We start from the raw sequence: 17,436 nt of genomic DNA, 5'->3' as shown, positions 1-17,436 counted from the left end.
TTTGCTTAAATATTGGCAATAGGAAAAAATCATTTTCACTGTAACATAAGACAAATTGTAGAGCTGTTGCTCTGACAGTGGTAGGCCTGTGGATAAATTCTTCAAGTAGGAAGAACTATTAAGTGTAAGACAGTATGGGAGATCATATATAACAACCATTACAGAGTGGGTAGGGTAAGAGTAGAAGTAATACTAGTTTACTAGTTTTGAGCTGTTACTGGCATTTTGGGTCAACCTAGCTTTAGCAGGCTGAAGAGAAATTACAGGATCAGAAAATAATCAGGGATAAAAGACGCAAATGAAATGAGACCATTTATGAGCAAAACTTTAGCAGAATGGGTGTGATTGGTAAGTATCCAATAAGGATTTTTTATCTTCTTTCAAGTAAGTGCAGATGGGTATGATCGTATCCAAATTCCTTCCTGTAATTAAGATATTTCATATTATCATATTATTGGTGAATATGGTAAAAGAGCATTCCGGTCCTTTGATCATGCTCCTTTGTACTGGAATCACACTTCTTTTATCTGTCCTGTAATTTTTATCAGTCTTTCAAGGAGAGCTTTTGTGATGTGGTAAAGGGATGGTCATAATCTGAGATGTAGTGATTTGTTTGTTTGTTTGTTTGTGTTGTGCCCTCCCTCTCCCCCCCATTCAAAAGGGAACAGCGTACACTATCTCTTTAAGGTCTACAGATGTAAACTCACTTTATCTTAAATACTGAGTAATCCTAGTAACTTGTTGACAAACTGCATCAATTCCTATTTTTGAGGGCATCAGTCATTAGCAAGTTTCTGGATGCTAGTCAAGAGGCAACAGCATGGGGCAAAGTAAAGTTCCTTGTGTCATTTTCATTGGCCTTCAATCACAGGTTGTGAGTGCATTACTTCTGGTCATGAATTTTGTTATGTAAAAGGTTGTCAGATATTTTGGGACTTGATGATGATTTATGTTTTCTGAAAAGCATAGAGCTTTTAGACAGCTTGGTTGTTTGGAGCTAGAGGAGCTAATGGAGCAGAGAAGACACAGATTTGGGGAACAAGCTGAGAGAGATATGGTCTGCATATGAAGAGGACAACCTACTGGCACAAGAATTATAATATTATGGATAGCTATATAAAATACCAGATGTGGAGAAGTGGGATGCCAAAAAAGCCAACAAGATCTCGGTGGGAAGCTTTTGGCATGTCAACATTAATGATCGAGCAAGACACCATGAGAAAGGAGAATTTTTTCCAGGAATAAAAAAAAAACAGGGATGTGGTTGCTGAAAGCAAGAATTCCAGGAGAGGGAAGGGGGAGAGAATATGTCAGATAAAGATGTACAATGCAATTCTGGAAAGCTTAAGCCTTAAAACATTTGACTGAGGGTGTTCCAGTTTAGAAGTCATTGTGTTAAGGATAATACCCTAATCAAGAGAATTCTGAATAAATGGGAAGTAATTGTGTTGTCCCACGGCACACTCCAATACTATTGTCATAACGCAGCAGAGTACCTTTGGTCAAGAAACTGGGTCAGGAAGTTACTTGTGAGGACGTGTGTGCCAAACTTAGATGGGGATACATTTATCAGCCATTAGCAGGAAATTGTGATAGTTCTTGTATTTTACAGGCAGCTACATATAGGCATAGCTAGAATAAGCAGAATGTCTTCTACCAGTAGCAAACCACTAAAAGGATGTATTGGCTTATTTGTAATTTTCCCTAATGAAATACCATAGGGATATTTTTGCTGGGATAACATTGGCCCCATTGCACTCTGAAATGCTGCTTCTCTTTGGAATAAGAGTCCAGTTATTATTGGGTATGTTTCTAATGTATTTAAGCCAGTCACTCTTCCCACACTCAAGTATTGCAGCTCAACATTTTTGTTAGTAGTCAGTCAGATGTGTTATAATTATGAATCAGACATTGGTTTTAAGGCTTGCAGACCTTTCTCATAAAGCTTTAATTTCCCCAACCATTTGCAATATTCATACATCTATCACTTTCACAAGGTATCGAGACAGGGTACCACCAACTACCAGGGCTGTGCCAGTCACGATGCAGTGCTATGTCTGTGAGCTGTACCTTATTAAACCCTAAGTAGTACTTGACAAGTCACTGGCACATGATCCAAGTCTTTCCTATTTATCAGGGGTACAAGCGGTTTGTGGTCAGTCGAAAGTTTAAATGGCTCTCTGGAAGAGCATTTTTATACATTTTTTACATGCTTCTTTTACAGTGAGACACTTCTCAGTCTGCAAAGAGTGATTTATACCATCAGCAAATGTCCAGAGTATCAGCAGTATGTAGCAGTCCCGCCAGTCTGACCTGGTTGCAATAATTCAGTAATCTTCAGCACAGTTATACATGTGCTTATGAGTGGTTACGGGAAGGGAGCATGGGTGTGCTTCAGGTAGGGCTTCCTTTCTGTTGAAAACATATTCTTGTATTATGTTCAAATATCAGGTACTTTCATTTTCCAGGAGTTCATTCCAAGGATATATTATTGCCATCCATAACCCAGCATTGATTTCACTTTGACATAGATTCAGGAGTTTGCATTAATTTATTACTTTCTTATGCCAATTTACCTTTTCTCACTTTGTCCTTATGCTTAGTTTTTTATGCACGCTGTCTCGATAGTTCAACTTCTTTTGATGTAGCCTCATGTTTATTGCATTTTAGACCTGAATACCAAGTGTCTCTAGAAATCTAGACAGGCTTTTATCATTCTTCTCTTCTTAATGGCAATATCCCAGGACTTTGTCTATACAAGCAACTATCCCTTTCCAGGTGCTGCAGTAGCCTTGTCATTTCCTTTGGAATATATTGGGTGCAGTAGTGATGCCAAAAGGAAGTCTGCGGAAAGATCACCATCCAAAAGGCATAATAAAAGTAGTTAACTTGGCGCCATCTGGGTGTAGAAGAATATGCCAGAAACCATTTGCGGCATCTAAAAGGGGAAAAAAAACTCGGGCATTCATCTTGGAAAGATGTCGTCCACTGTGGATAGGACGGTGCTTCTCTCAAGCACTTTGTTTAGTTGATTTAGGTCAAAATATATGCTGACTCTTCCATTTTCACTAAGGCCTTATAACCACTGGTAAACACCATTCAGCAGGTTTGGCTATTTCTTCTGTAACACTGACAGCCTTGGACTGCCTGCTCCTGCTCTTTGCCTAGGAAGCGCTGAACTGAACTCATTGTGACTCTCTAGGCACTGTCAATAACTGCATAGCATTGTGTCTTTGGGAGATGAGCTTAATGGTCCTGTTTCCTCCAGCGCTTTTGTATTGTTTTCTTTTGGCTGATACAGAAATGCCATTGCTGTGTCTTATTGAACAATTAGTTTTTGAGCCCCTGGAAAGAAACACAGTGCTCTGAATGTCCTGTAACATTGGAAATTACTACAGCTCTTACTGGCACTTATATTCACCCATGAGTTCAAGTGACCCAGTCCCTCATTATTTGATTTTAACCAGTTCTTTCCCATGTTTCATTTCTAAATGCTATCACTGTGCTTTCCCTCAGGGACTTTCTTCTTGTTTCTCCATTGCCGTCAGACACTGAAGACTGCTTTCTACCTATTTATTGTCCTATTCCAATCTCTAAAAGTCTGAGAGGACATTAATCAGCTTTTACTGCCCTATCTACTTCCCTTCATTCCTGCTTTAGCAGGCACCACTGGTGCTGGTCTCAAGGTCTCTGTTGACCGAAGCTCTCCTGTATCCCCCTAGGATGTCCTTCTTCTAGAAGTCTGTCCCACCATAGCAGAAAATGGAGGCTCATGGGCCTTTCAGACAGAGGGACACAGTAGGTGTGATGTTGATTGTGTATTTTCAGCTCTGTCAGATGATAGCTAACCAGGGCACAAGGTCCTCAAATATGTGTACATTTTGTCATCATTTTCCCTGGTAAAGAATTAATTCATGTTGCAAAGAATTACTCTAAAATACCTCCCTTTCCCTCCTGTATTGCTGCTCCATCAACTCATCTGCAGTCTTTTTGAGGAGGGTACAGAGCAACCTCTGTAGCCAGGTGACTGTGCATGCACAAGCTCTTCATTCTTTGTCTCAGCTGAGCAGGTGAAAACATTTAAACAACTGCAACAAGAGAATGGCCATGACTGGGAAATTTACCCTGCACAGGAAGGTGAGCAAATTGTCAGTGTGAATGTTTTTGGCTGAAACTTCACAGCCAGTAGGACAGCCAAAAGCCAAGAGCTTTCACAGCCAAAATGTGGCGTTTTTCAAAAGTGAGAGTTGATACTGCTTGCCCAGAGCAAGGGGTTTGGTTTTAAGAAATCATCACGCTCCTTTAAAAACATCAGGCCTCACTCTCATTTACAGACATTTAGAATTGAAAATCATTCTTAAAAATGCTAACTTAAACTGCTGCTGTTATACAAAAGATGTAAGAAATTCATTTGACTTTTGGAACTGAAATTTTCTTAAATCTCCAAGTCACAGATTCACATTCTGCACACTTCATATACCTCTGTTAAGCACTTTGAGCTAGACATGTCAATGAGTAAGGAGAGTAAGTCTTGAACCTATTTATGCACATCTATTTCCTACCCATATCCACGATTAAGAATTACAGTATATACAAGTATATTATTGTTAATTCTGCCTGTGTGAGCCTGCAAACTAAGATGCTACTGTAGCCAAGTAGAAAATGTAACCACAAGAGATAAAGGAACTTCCTTCCAAGAGTAATACACATAGGAAACAAAGGAAAACTAGGAAATCTTAGCTAACAAACATTGAGATCTTTTCCTTCTCCTCCTTCCTTCTTTTGTTACTTAAATGTGAGAAAAAGAAACAAGAAAAAGGTTTTAGTGACCTGTTTCCATTCCCGAATCTCATGCCTCTCAGTAGATCATGGGGCTCTGTACACCACAATAAGCTACTCTGAGAGCAGTGTGCTGTAAGTAATTTAATATAAAAGCTGATTTAAAGGAAGTGCATGCTTTTCATGTTTTATACCTTTCCAAAAACATCAGTTGTTCATTTGTAATATTTGCCTGCTCTGCACAATTAAAATTGCAAATGAAATGAATGGAAAGGAATAAAGTGTCCTCTCCCTCTCCCTTTCCCTTTCCCTTTCCCTCCCTCTTTCATTCTTTCTCTCTCTTTCTTTCCTCCTCAGTTTCTCTTCCTCTCTTTCCTCCTTCTTCTGTCTTTTCTGTGAATTTAAGTCATGTCACTCTTACTATGCTATCAGCTGAATCTGTGCATGTGGACACAGAGCTCAATGTTCAGACAACATGCTTGATACACAATGAAATCTAACTGTCCAAATCCTATAAAACACATGGCTGTTAGACGCATAGCCAGAGGGTGACTTGGGCTGTCATTTGATTATATTGCCCAGGTACATCTACCTGGCCTGCCCTGATGCTTTTCATGGAAATTGTACACGCAAAGGGCTTCCCGTTGCTGGAAATCCTCTTGGTGCTCTCTCCTTCAGGACGTGGGGCTCTGAGTGCCTCTGAGACAAGGGATAGGCTAAAAAAAAAAAAAAAAAAAAAAGACCACAGGACACCATGGAATATGCTTTCATCTTGACTGAACTACTGAGTGTTAAAAATCTTTAAATGTGTGGTAGACCCTCTTGGTAGAATCTAGCTGTATAGTGAACCTTCACATCACCAAAATGCAGCATGTTGCTCTCAGAAACCCTCTGGGGATAGGAGATGGGATTAGTTTGCTCTCAGATCCCCTTTGATTGATATTTATGATTCAAATGAGGAGTGCTTTTAAAGGATGGCTCTCAGATGACGTTTGGTCACAGTGATGGTTAATCTTGGTATTGATAGTTGTCTAGGCATTTGTATTTGCCATCTGTTTCTCTCTTTAGCACTAATGTTAAAGTTTTGAGGGGTCACTGATTCTGGCACACATGCTTTTTCGCTTGATTATCTCTCTGACTTATGGGTTAATAAATGTTTCTAAATCCTAAAACATTTTAAAGAGGTACAGGTAGGTTCAGATAGTTATCTGGAAGTATTGGAACAATAAGAGAGCAACCAGTAAATCCTTTTTTTCTCACTATGGTTTTCCAGTTAGTGCCTGGCTTTGCAGGAGGCATCGCCTAGTCCTCACCCCTAGATAGGAGCAGCGGCGGTGTCGGTCCCGTGCAGTTTGAGGTTTTCACCAAGAGGTGGTGCTAACAATTACCACATTCAAACTGAAATGCTTGTAAAATCTCTATAATCTATTTGCGACCTAAATTAAAGGTTTTATGTGGGCATGTGCACTTATGTAGTAGTATGATGTCCTTGTATTTATGAGCTGTGTAATTGTACGTTTAGTCCTTTTTAAGCATAGGAAAGCCACACTATAATGTGTAATTATAACCTTGGTAAGTATAACACCATTAAAGTCAGAGTAAGTGGAGTGCGCAGCAGAGCGGTGATAGGGTGATGACAGAGTGACATGCTATAACCAGTACAGTATAATAAGAAGAATCTTGTTGTTCCTGCTATTAAACACACTGCTCTCTGTACCAGCTAGCTTTCAGTTCCCCAGGAGGAGGGAAAAGACACTAAGCCTCAGAGAAGCACTGGCCATGTCTGTATGGGCAGCATGTGCTGGACGTTCACCCAGGTGCTGGCATGAACCAGAGGCATCAGGGTGCTGGAGGGGGCAGAGCCTCAAGAGGTCCCTGCAGCCCTTAGGACAGCTGCAGTGACCAGGAGAACCACGGGGGGACCTTGTTGGGGTGCTTACCTCAGGGTGCTGCTCCAAAACGAGCCTTCCTCTGTGCACCAAGCACCCTGCCTTGCCTCGGTGGGCAGGAGGACGTGTCAGCAGGAGGGAGCAAAGCTTTACCCTAGGGAACCCAAACTTTGCCCGACTTCTTCAATATCGCCACCGGCAGCAGATCCCAGGCTCACCTCTGTCCTGTGGAGCTTCCACTTGTCTGGTACCAGTGGGAAGCTGGTTGCTGAGTGAGAAGTGAGTATCAATTAGCATCGCGGAGGAAAGTAATAATCTCGGTGTGGGTATGTGGCATAAACTGCACTGCAAATTGAAATAAACCCTCAAAAAAAAACAACAACAAAAACTGCCAGAGAGCTCTGGACAGCCTTTTACCAATTAAATCCCACCTTGCAAGTGCTTTTATGTAGGATCACAGAAGAAGCCTTTAAAAAGGTCCTTATGGCATTTCTGATGGAGACAAGTCCCAGGGCTGGTTTGGGGTAGCTGGTCCAGTGGTTCTGTTGTTGCTTTGGCAGGAGCACATTACTAATCTGAAAGCTGTTGACAGTTTTCTCAATGATGCTTTTTTTCCATGTTTGTGTTTTGTATTTTCTGGCTGAGTTAGCCCATATCCTGTAAACTTTCTTATTGTGCTTCGTACTCATTGCAATGACATCTACTGTGGAAGGGAGAGAGAAAGCTTATTAACCACAGGCTCGCCTCCTGCTGACTGCAGTCAGAGATGGCCTGTGACAGCACTTCCAGCAGATGTTTCTGCTTTATAGATCAATGGAAACTTTACACAGATATTTCCCTCTTCGGTCCAAAAGCAAATGCCAGCAAGTCTGAGATCCAGTAACTTTGTGCTGGACACCAAGAATTTTATTTGCTTTATTATATTTTTTATACACACACAAACTAGCTACCAGAAAGTTGTCTTTAACCTTGTTTTTAATGGCATCTCTGGCAGGAATGAAGCTGCTGTCCACTTCTGGAGAGCAGCCTGGCTGCCTTTGCCCGCACATGGAGCGTCAGTGGAGACTGGAGCCTGGCAGAGATGGGCACACGCAAGTTGCAAACCATCAGCCCTCATCCCAGGGTGGTATTTTCTGGTTCTGAGTCTCCACAGACTCTGTGGCACAGATTTGTATTTCAATGGGTAAAAGAGAAATGTGCTATTATATCCAAACAAAGGGGGAAAATGCATCTTTCTTTCTCCACATTATCTTCTGGCTTTGTCTAGAGGGGGCTGGCTGGAGAAGAAGAGAGATGGGGACGAAGGGAAAGGGAAGGGCTAACATCTGTGCCCTTCACTGTGCATGCAGGCAGGAGCACGCAACCCCTGTCTCAGCACAGCACTGTTTTTTGGTGACGCTTTTTGATGTAGCAAATGTCTGTAGGAAACTGGAAGTTCAGAGAGAGATCCTTCAGTGATAGAAACCTTCACATCAACTGTCCTGTCAAACAAAAGCTAAGTTAGTAGGAGTTTGTTTTTTTGTAGCAGCAAACAACAACAAAAAAGTTTCCATGGGCTGACTCCCATAAAGAAGCTGGACTTTTTCTTCCACTTGGTCGGGCCAGATAGGCCAGATCTGGAGACACAGGTCCTTTATTGTTTAGAGATCTGCATGTTTGGTGGGATATCTGCATGAGGAAATGGCTGTGCTCTCTCTGGGCATCATCTATTCTCAAAGGGTGTCTCTCTTTTGAATGTATTGCTACCTTCCACCTTTGGGAGAATGATGAGAAGCAAGTGGACCCTGGAAGTACAAGTCCTGGCTGGGCAGTAAGCCAGGTTTTGTATAATTCAGTTGGCATTCCTGTGCTGGTCAGAAAGCCTGTGAGGCCATGGAGTTCAGGAGACGCTGATTTCTTTCAGTGCTGGGCTTTTAAATGCCTGCTATTGTGTCAAGCAGCAGTCAGTCCAACTAGGTCATGCCAGAGACTTGTAAATGAACAGTTCTCTACCTTGTCCTTTCCCAGCTAAGCTTCGTTAAAGTAATGACTTTGAGGTTAGCACTGAGATTAGAAAGGATATGAAATGCTTATAAATTGCTTGTTAATCAAAGTAACCACAATCATCCAAGTTACTTCTGAGGTGCCTTGTCCTTAGCTGGCCACTGCTGTCTTCAGCGAGCAGCCCCATGGCACTGGGCAGTAGCAAAACCATTCATTTCTGGCTGGTTTGTGTTGCGGGGAGCTCTGATTCAGGCTGCTGTGGATGTCTTTGCTGGTCAGAAATACTGTGGGCACACTAATTTTCCCTTGTGCCTGGGTTTGGATGAGATGCTGGTTCTTCTGGATTCATGTCCAGACAGAATGATGGTTTCACATGCTTGCTGACCCACCTCTGTTTTCCTGCATGGACAGGTATACACAGCATTGCTTCCAGGACATGGGAGCAGCTCTCAGGATGCCCTACTGTGTTTTATACTTGACTTCTCCCTAAATATTTCTTCATGCACCAGCAAGTCCCTGATGCCTCTGAGATCACTTTCTAATAGCAGAGGCATTCTCAGTTTCTCATTTCTTTTCAATAAGATGTCTGCAGCTGACAACACATATGCTCCTCTTGCTATTCTGTAACGCAGAAGTACTAAATGCAGATCTGATTATCCCTCTGCCTCCTTTTTCAATAGGTGCTTTATTGTGTTGACAGCATCACTCACTGCCCATTGCGTTGGTGTAAAGGGGGCCTGCAGCTGTGTGTCTGGGGCATCACCGCAACGTGTTTAAAACTCCAGATCATCTGTGCTCTTACACTAAGTGTGCCACACTTGGTGCACCTAGAGCTCAGATGAGTCCCTTGTTTAGTGGTGCTGTCCCCTGCTAAGGCTCTCTTAAGAATAAAAAAATGTCACCTGTTCCCAGGGCAAGTCTGCCGAGCTCTGTTAGCAGAAGCAGTAGGTGGCAAAATGTCCTTTCCAGCTGTGACGAGCCACCAGTAGGTGAAGACATGAAACCTTTGACACTCAAATACCATAGGCAAAACCTCATTCACTATTGCGACACACTTTTGTTAGCATCTGTGAGACATAATCTAGTGCTCTTGGAATGACCTCACCATCAAGGAAAAGTTCAAGGGCTTCTCATTTTTTTTTTACTCATTGTCTTGGTACCTCTGGGCTGAACTTCTCCAATCCATTGATTAACTACCTCTGACCCCTTAGTGAGACCAGCACGCTATGGTCCTATCTGCACAGACACACTTTCAAGTCTAGTAGGTGGATTAAGCATGAGTGTACTTCCCCTGTTCTAGATTTTGAGAGATATTTGTCCTTTCATACCCATCTGTGCTGGAGTAACCAGAGTGACATTAGGCTCTAGTCCTGGTATCTCTCTACTCATTTTGCTGTGTTCACTTTAATCCTAGTCATGTTATTTCTATTAGACAGAATGTGCATTTTTATTTGTTCAGCTTTAGGCCAGCACTGTTTTGTTGTTGTTGTTTGTTTGTTTTTCAGTCTTGTGCAGAGCCATACTGTTTTTCTTCTGGCCAACACTTCAATTACACCATCAAAAATGTAATGCATTGATTCAAATCACCAATGCCATCAGACTTCCAATCCCCACGAGTAAGAGGTGTCTTCTCCTTTGTCAAATGAGCGCATATGTGCACTCCTTTTGTGCAGTAGTGCCTGCCAAAGCCTTGTATCAAGCACAGGAAAGCATTTGGCATCCACCACCTCCCCAGAGGCTTCTCCCCTCAGAGGGGAAAATTCCACTTTCCCATATTACGTTCTTTCAATAATGTACGTAAATGAGGCTATTTAAGGTTTCACTGTTTTTTTGTTCTTTTTTATTTTTATTTTTCCCTTCTGCAAAGCCTATGCACTCACAGCTTCTTCATCTTTCTCTCTGTTTCCTTGCTTCTCCTTCCTTCATTTGGTAAGACCTGCCTTTTAGCCATTAACACCCTGTTTCCTGTGGTTTTCCTTGTAATGTTAGCGTTACTCTTTCTGGCACTCGTCTAGTGCTTGAACAGTCCAAGGCGAGCTTATGATGGATGTGGCTGCTTTTTCCAAATGCCAGCTGTCTGCTTGGTTTATGTTAAATGCCACAGCAGGGGTATGTGCATATGTAGTTTCTCCTGGATTCAGGCTCAGAGAAACAGTCTGAGCTGAACCTCTTCAGATGAGGTCTGGGAATTTCTGGGTGGCCAGAGCATCATCAGCTTCAGTCCTGGTATCTGCTGAGATCCCCAGGCGTCCTCCTCCAGGACTCCAGTCCCAACCCCACAGCTCAGCAGCAGCTCAGCCCCCTGAAAATGTAAGGGGCGTTTGCCAAAGGGTCAGAGCTAGCCTCAGAGTTTCAGTGGGACAGGTTGCCCTAACGTGGGCCGATGCCTGAGTGCTCTGTTCATCTCCCACGAGTGCTGTGGGTGCCTGCCTGTGAGACTGGCCTTGGGATTGAATCTGGGGTTGAAAAAATGAGTTAGTTTCTGCATCTGTTCTTGGGCTAACTCTGCAGTGGATCAAATGTTTAGTGCTGTTATAAAAAGGTCCTGCTATCACTCAGCCACTGTTGATACCCTTTAGAAGTAGTCCTGACTAAATTTTTGGCTAAATGACAGTAATAGCTGGCATCTCATCCCATGCTGTTCTCATTGTGGCACTGATCTTGGGGCTCCAGTGGACATTAGAGAGGAGACCTTGGTCTGCCATGCTGCTTGGTGGCTCTCCTGGTAGCTATGCCCTGAAATAGGCTAGCCCCAGCCTCTCATTGTTCAGCAGTTCATCGGAGATGTTCAGCAATGTGAGGAAGGCAGGCACTGGGGAACCTGGAGAGGTGAGAGATACCAGAAAATGGACAGAGAGGCGAGACTGACTTTGAGAGAGGATACTGGGGCTCTCTGCTGCTAAATTGGCTGTATCTAGAAGGGAAAGAGTGGGACAGTCAAATTCACATCTTAAATAAAACTATGGATTTCAGTACAGGACAAAACACTTCTGACCCGAATTGTGCTCCTGCCTGTGTCACTGGCCACTGTTTGTCTCTGGATAGGAGGCCCCCTTTTGCCATGCCTCTGCTGCCTGATCTGTAAAATGAAGATATCAATCCTAATCCTCCTTATAAAGCACTCTGAGACTCACTGGCAAAGGAGCTGCGGAACTGCAGAGCTAAGTGGACTGAAATGGCTGTGTTATTTTTGCTGAAGTTTAGAGCTTCTTAAAAGCCGGAGCTAACTGAAGCAGTAGTTAGACAACAGGAGAAATAACTGGGTCAGGAGCTATATTTATGAACAACGGCAGGGTCATATTACTCACTGTGAATAATTTATCTGACAAAGACATATAGTTTGCATAATTTTCTTAAAACAATGTACTGTAAATATTGCAGTCTGCTGAATAATTTGGGAGATGAGTCAATGGGATTTGGTTAAGGTCCAACAACTTTTTGAGTTATGGAATTCCTTATTCCCAGATACTTTAACAGCACCAGCTGCAATGAGAGTAGGTTCTCACTCACTCCAACTGGAAGTTCCCTTCATGAACTGAATTTAAGAACTGACTCAATAGGATTGGCCCTTCAGGGATCATGGGCTACTTGGCTGCTGTTGCAGACAGTGCCCCACCAGGTCTTGCTTGCCACAGTAAAGCTTGTTTTGAAGAATGGAGGCTTGTGGTAAAACCTTGCCTTTTGCTCTAGATAGCTAAGTGGCTCTTGGACTGGCCTTTTTTGTGACACTGAAGCTCAAACATTGCACAGTAGCATTTGCTTACATGAAAATTTCTGCTCACAATGGACTTTTGTGAACAGCACAACAATTAGCATTCTTGGGGCATTATTCTGAGTTTAACTTAGTACCCTTGAAAACAATCAAATTCTGTGTTTGTTAGCTCTTGGACCCCTCACTGTCTTCTAGCTAAATAAACCGTTGTGGCAGAAGTAGTGCTCAATGGTATCTGTTTGAATGAAGAGCCTTGCTTGTTTCTGAATGCTTTTCTTTCATTCAGAGTCAGAAAAAAAGCTCCTGTATCTCATGGGGCTGATGACATCCACTCCCTTCTGTCAGCTCCTCTCTTTCACCGTCTGGGTTCACAAGACGAAATGGGTCAGTGCACTGAACGGCCATCTGGTTTCTGTGGGACCTGCTGGAAGTGGCTCAGCAGAGCACAACCATGCTGAGCCAGCTCTCCTGCATCACCCCTGCAGGTGTAACCTTGCTGAGTGCTGCTGCAAGACACGGCTCTGCATCCTATCTTGCTGCTTTGGGAAGGTCACGTTCCCATGAGAGTTACTATATCTTCGCCACCAAAATAGGGCTGGTCTTTCATCATGATCTGATTGGACCCATGCTCTCCTCTGGCACAACAGATTAGAGCTGCTCTTTTGCCTCCATGCTCCAGCTGCATGACATGACTTAGAGACAGCCCACCAAGTCTTTTTCCTTCACATCCATCTTGCTATTATTATCTTATTTGCTCTTCTTCCCCAGGCAGCAGGAGAGGCAGAGAGGCCTTGGCTGGGGAAATGAGGCAGAGGAGATACTGCAGAAGGAGAAAGGGCTCAGGAGCATGGGGTGAGGAGGAGACTGAACCTCCAAGGGCAAAACAAAGCAGTCAGCTGAGAAAGACAGAGAGACTGAAAAAAAAATAAATAAATAAAAATGTACAAGTTAAACTTAGGACAAAGAGAGAGGGGAAAAGCAATTTCTATTTTGCAGAAACAGCTTCTTAAATGTAAGTAGAAAAACTAAAGTTTGGTTCCTTCCCCCATCCCAAATGTCCCACCGGCTATGTGTATGCCCTGGAAAAATTTGCTTCATGGCCCTCGGCTTCAGTTTTGCTGATCCAGATTTAGTTTTTTCTACTGGTTTTTCCATTTCCAAGGTAAATAATGGGACACGGTGTATTATCAGGCATTTAGAAGTAGAGAGGACAGCACCCATGGGGTATTGTAGGTTGCATGCACATTTAATGAGCTGCCCCCTCACTTACTCACAGACTCACAGTGAAAATATTGATGCTCAGCCCTGCCCTGGGCATGAAATATGGGGTTTTAATTCAGCACTGAACTGTCTGCCCTTTAGTGAATGCTAACCGTGTGCCCAGACAAGAGGAATGCATTTGCTTGGACAGTAAACATCTTTTTATGGACCTTAAAATAATTTGGTTTCCATTTTCTCCTCGCCAGGCAAATCTTATTTTGTCAGGACGGAGCTGTCACAGGCAGCACCATTTCATTCTTCACCATGCCCAGCACTCTGTGGTACTGAACCAAAGCTCTGCTGCTTGAGGACAAACCCGGACAGAGGGCATGAAGAAAGCTCAGCTGTGCACGGCTGCTGCCTTCCTGGCACTGGAGCACCCTCAGCAATCTGCTCAGAAAGCTCAGAGCTGACTTTGCATCTTTTGGCCTTGATCTCTGGCTCTAAAGTTAATTGGGATAATTCAGAGTTCACACCCCTATCCCTGAGGGGTTGGTTTAAAAATACATGTAATGTGAGTTTGAAAATTATTTCTTTTGATTGGAAGTATTTGGAAATGTTCCTCTCCACTGGTTTTAAAAGGTGTCATTTTTTTATGAATGCTGAGACGTTGATTAATAAAATTCCGAAAGCATTAACTCAATTGAGCCAACTCCAACTTTTTTTTTCTTATTATGATTCGTGAAAATAAATGCAATAAAAAAAAATCCCAGCAGCTCTGTTAAACTGTATCCTCAGCAGTCTCCCTCCTGATAGCCCTACCAGATGTTTTACAACGCTAGAGGCAGCGCAGTTTGCACTTTCCTCCAGGGATGGCCAAGTGAAGCCTTGGCTCAGCACCACGAGCCCTCAGTGTGTGACCCCACATCTCAGACATGCCGTAAGTTAGCTGTACCCCGGGAAGGGGCATGGGGGATTTGGTCTCCCCAGCTGTAAGACACCTTGGGGAGGAGTAGGTTTTTGCCCGACTGCTGCATCCCCTCTTCCAGACTACCAATGCGGTCAGGGGATGACGTAGGAGAGGTGATGCTCAGGTCCTTTTTCCCCATGGTTCAGGGTTGTTGGGTGCAGGCTCTGGCTCTCCCCATGTGGGAAGGATAATGTCCATCAGACACCAGAGCCCACCCGCCCAGAGCCTCTCCCTGGAGGCCGCTCAGCCACTTCTGGTTACGCTCTTCCCAGGGTCGCAATGAAATATGCCCATGGAGCAGAGCAGGAGACACTGCAGCCCTTTGTGCTGCTGAGGGGCCAAGAAGCGGGGGAGGCGGAGGTGGGGACCGCTCTGGGTCCCAGAGCACCGTCCGGGGAAGGATTTATTGCCCTGGCTGTGTTTGGGACACAGACTGCTTGGGATAATCATCCATCCTCCACGTCTGAGTAAGCTGCCACAGGAGATTCATTTGTAAGCTGGCCTACCTTCTTCCTGAGGTTTCTTTCTCCTTTATGCTGCGAAGGCTAATATATTGTTCAAATTAAAGCGGGCCTGGGGACTGAAGACAGAGCTGGTTATTGAGTGGAATGGACTGATGAGGAGTGGGTAATATATTTAAAGACTGTGTAGGAGCCGCTAGGGACAATATAGTCTGATTTATTTGATTTAGTATAATTTATAGTACACTAGACTATGTTGTGATTCTTCAGGATTTTATCAGGAAATTTGCATTCAATATTTAAGGATCTCTGGGCAGAAACACTCTCCTTCTTTTATTATTTTGGCCTTAAAAATAGTATGTACCACAGAAGAATTTATAAGTGTATAAAAGGTTTTAATAAGTTCAGATGGTAAAAAAAAAAGAGCTTGAAAACCAAGATCGACGAGGGAGGAGGATTTCTGCTTCACCCTTTCCCAAGAGCATAGGTGGACTTCTTTTAAGAGGGTATGCTGCCTTTGCATTTATTTTCCTCTTTTTGTCCTGGGGACAGAGTAAGCCTCAGTAGACCCTCCTGTATCTGGAGGCCAGTGGCTCAACTGATGTAAACCAGCAGTCAGTCTTTCTCCTTGTGTGTACTAAAAACTGCAGATGTTGAACATCTCCTGAGATGGTCCCTAATTTTAAGGCTAGAAATTTGTTTAGTAGAATAGATGGCAGTCCATTGTTTGATGCTCAAAGCATAACTTCTACATCATAAAAATCTTCTGTTTCATAAGTTAGTCCTCTAATAATTTCATCCTCCCCAGAAACCCTCCCTAAAGGGAGAGACCTCAGGTGAAACTGGGCTTTCATGAGAGCAGAAGCAGCTTGAGCACAAGATTGGGTCTCTCAGCACAGTATCAGGGAGACTAAATTTTTTTGTCCTATAAGATGAATCCTTTTCCATACACAAAGCAGAAGAGGCGGAGTTGTCCTTTGCCTATGCCATATCAAAGTAGCTCTTGATGCACTGGAGAACTCAGCAAGATGCCATGTCCAAACCATGTTAACTGTTTGTAGAGGGTTCTCCATCTTAAATCTGTGAAATGTCATAGATTTGTCCTCTCTCTGGACCTTCCCATTATGTGATTGATTTGTAGGTACATTCCATCCTGTTGAGGTTTGCATCCTGTTACAGCACAGTGGGCTGCAGCCCTCAAGTCCTCAGCCTAATGGTGTTCAGTTGGGAAAGTCTGAATCCCTGGTGATCTGCAAACTGCAACACACTATTTAAAACCTTTGTTGACAGTCAAGCACATAGAGTGTTTAAAGTTTTAATAGGCTTAGAGTTAATTCTGGAGTCCACCAACATCTGCGTACATCCGTAATTTACGAGCACCTCTTACTTGGTTGGTTTAGTAAATTGTACCTAAGAGTGTTTTTGAAACTTTGGCAGCTCCACCTAGAGTTTCATGATTCATCTGTGCTTTTGCCAACTGCTTCGGTTCTTTTTCTTTCTTTCTTTCTTTCTTTTTTTCTTCACCCCTTTTCCCTGTTGGAAGATGTTCTTAAATACTTAATTCAGGGTTTTGGTTTGGAATGCACTTTGTCACACACGTTTTCTGTGCCAAAACCCTTTACACACTCTATCAAGGACAACTTTCCACATGCTAATATATTTATTTGTAAAATGGCTTTTAAAGCCAGTGCAGATTCTGAAGTGTGATGGGCTGAGTCTGCTTGTGGAGGAGCCCTGCCCATCGCTCACGGCTTGCACCCTGGCTGCGCAGAGCCTGCTGTGTGCAAATAGGCGTCACTCTCCTGCGACCTCTCTTTCCTTTCTTTCCTCACCTTTTGCTCTCCCAGGCCCCACTTGTTGAAGTTGTGTACTGAAAGATGAGTACAGATGTTTCGTAGTGATTTCTGCAGCTGTTTCTCTGTATTTTTGAGGGAGTCTAGTGAAACAGGGCCCAGTCACGTGGAAGTTCCCAACCTTGCACCCCCAGCTACAATCCTGCGTGTGCGAGTCCATTTCACCACACTCCTCATCTTCTGACCACCTGTCTTCCTGCTGCCCTGACGAGCAGAAGGGACAGTGTCCCCCAGGAGAGGGCTTGGCTGTAAGCACAGGCAGTGAAGCTGCAGGCCATTTTGAGAAAAAAAGCAATGGGCTGGGAGCTGCAGGTGGAGCTGTGAAGGGGAAGGCATGGATGGGCCTACACCTTCAGCAGAGGGTCCCCGAGGTACCACCGGATGCCTGACTTCTGGCCAAGGACATTTGCTTCAGCTGTGAGGGTCCTATCAAGAAAATATAGGACAGCTGCCTGAAGGCAGACGGAGAACATGGAGTCTTCCAAAAAACCTCTTTGTGCCTTTGCCCTGGACAGCCCTTAGGAGCTGGGCTGGGAAACACTAGGCCCGTTTATTGTAAATAGAGGAGTCAGTGTTCCTCGCGTGTATA

General features: G+C 43.6%; 1 long non-coding RNA gene across 10 annotated transcripts in view; it reads left to right on the top strand.

Moving 5' to 3' along the window:
- LOC106017547 (uncharacterized) overlaps nt 1–17,436 on the top strand; it is a 122,521-nt gene that overhangs the window by 93,816 nt on the left and 11,269 nt on the right. The window contains exon 11 of one of the 10 annotated variants that reach the window (XR_011809055.1): nt 7,663–16,723. The exons of 8 other annotated variants lie outside the window; for them this stretch is intronic. This is a non-coding gene — a long non-coding RNA (uncharacterized lncRNA). Of the gene's footprint in view, nt 1–7,662; nt 16,724–17,436 lie in introns of those variants that run through there. One more of the 10 variants, XR_011809056.1, reaches the window with a different exon arrangement.

Source organism: Anas platyrhynchos, chromosome 4 (assembly GCF_047663525.1).
Source record: "Anas platyrhynchos isolate ZD024472 breed Pekin duck chromosome 4, IASCAAS_PekinDuck_T2T, whole genome shotgun sequence".
Lineage (NCBI taxonomy): Eukaryota > Metazoa > Chordata > Aves > Anseriformes > Anatidae > Anas > Anas platyrhynchos.
Note: the sequence above shows the minus strand (reverse complement) of the source record. Positions and strands in the feature narration are given on the sequence as shown.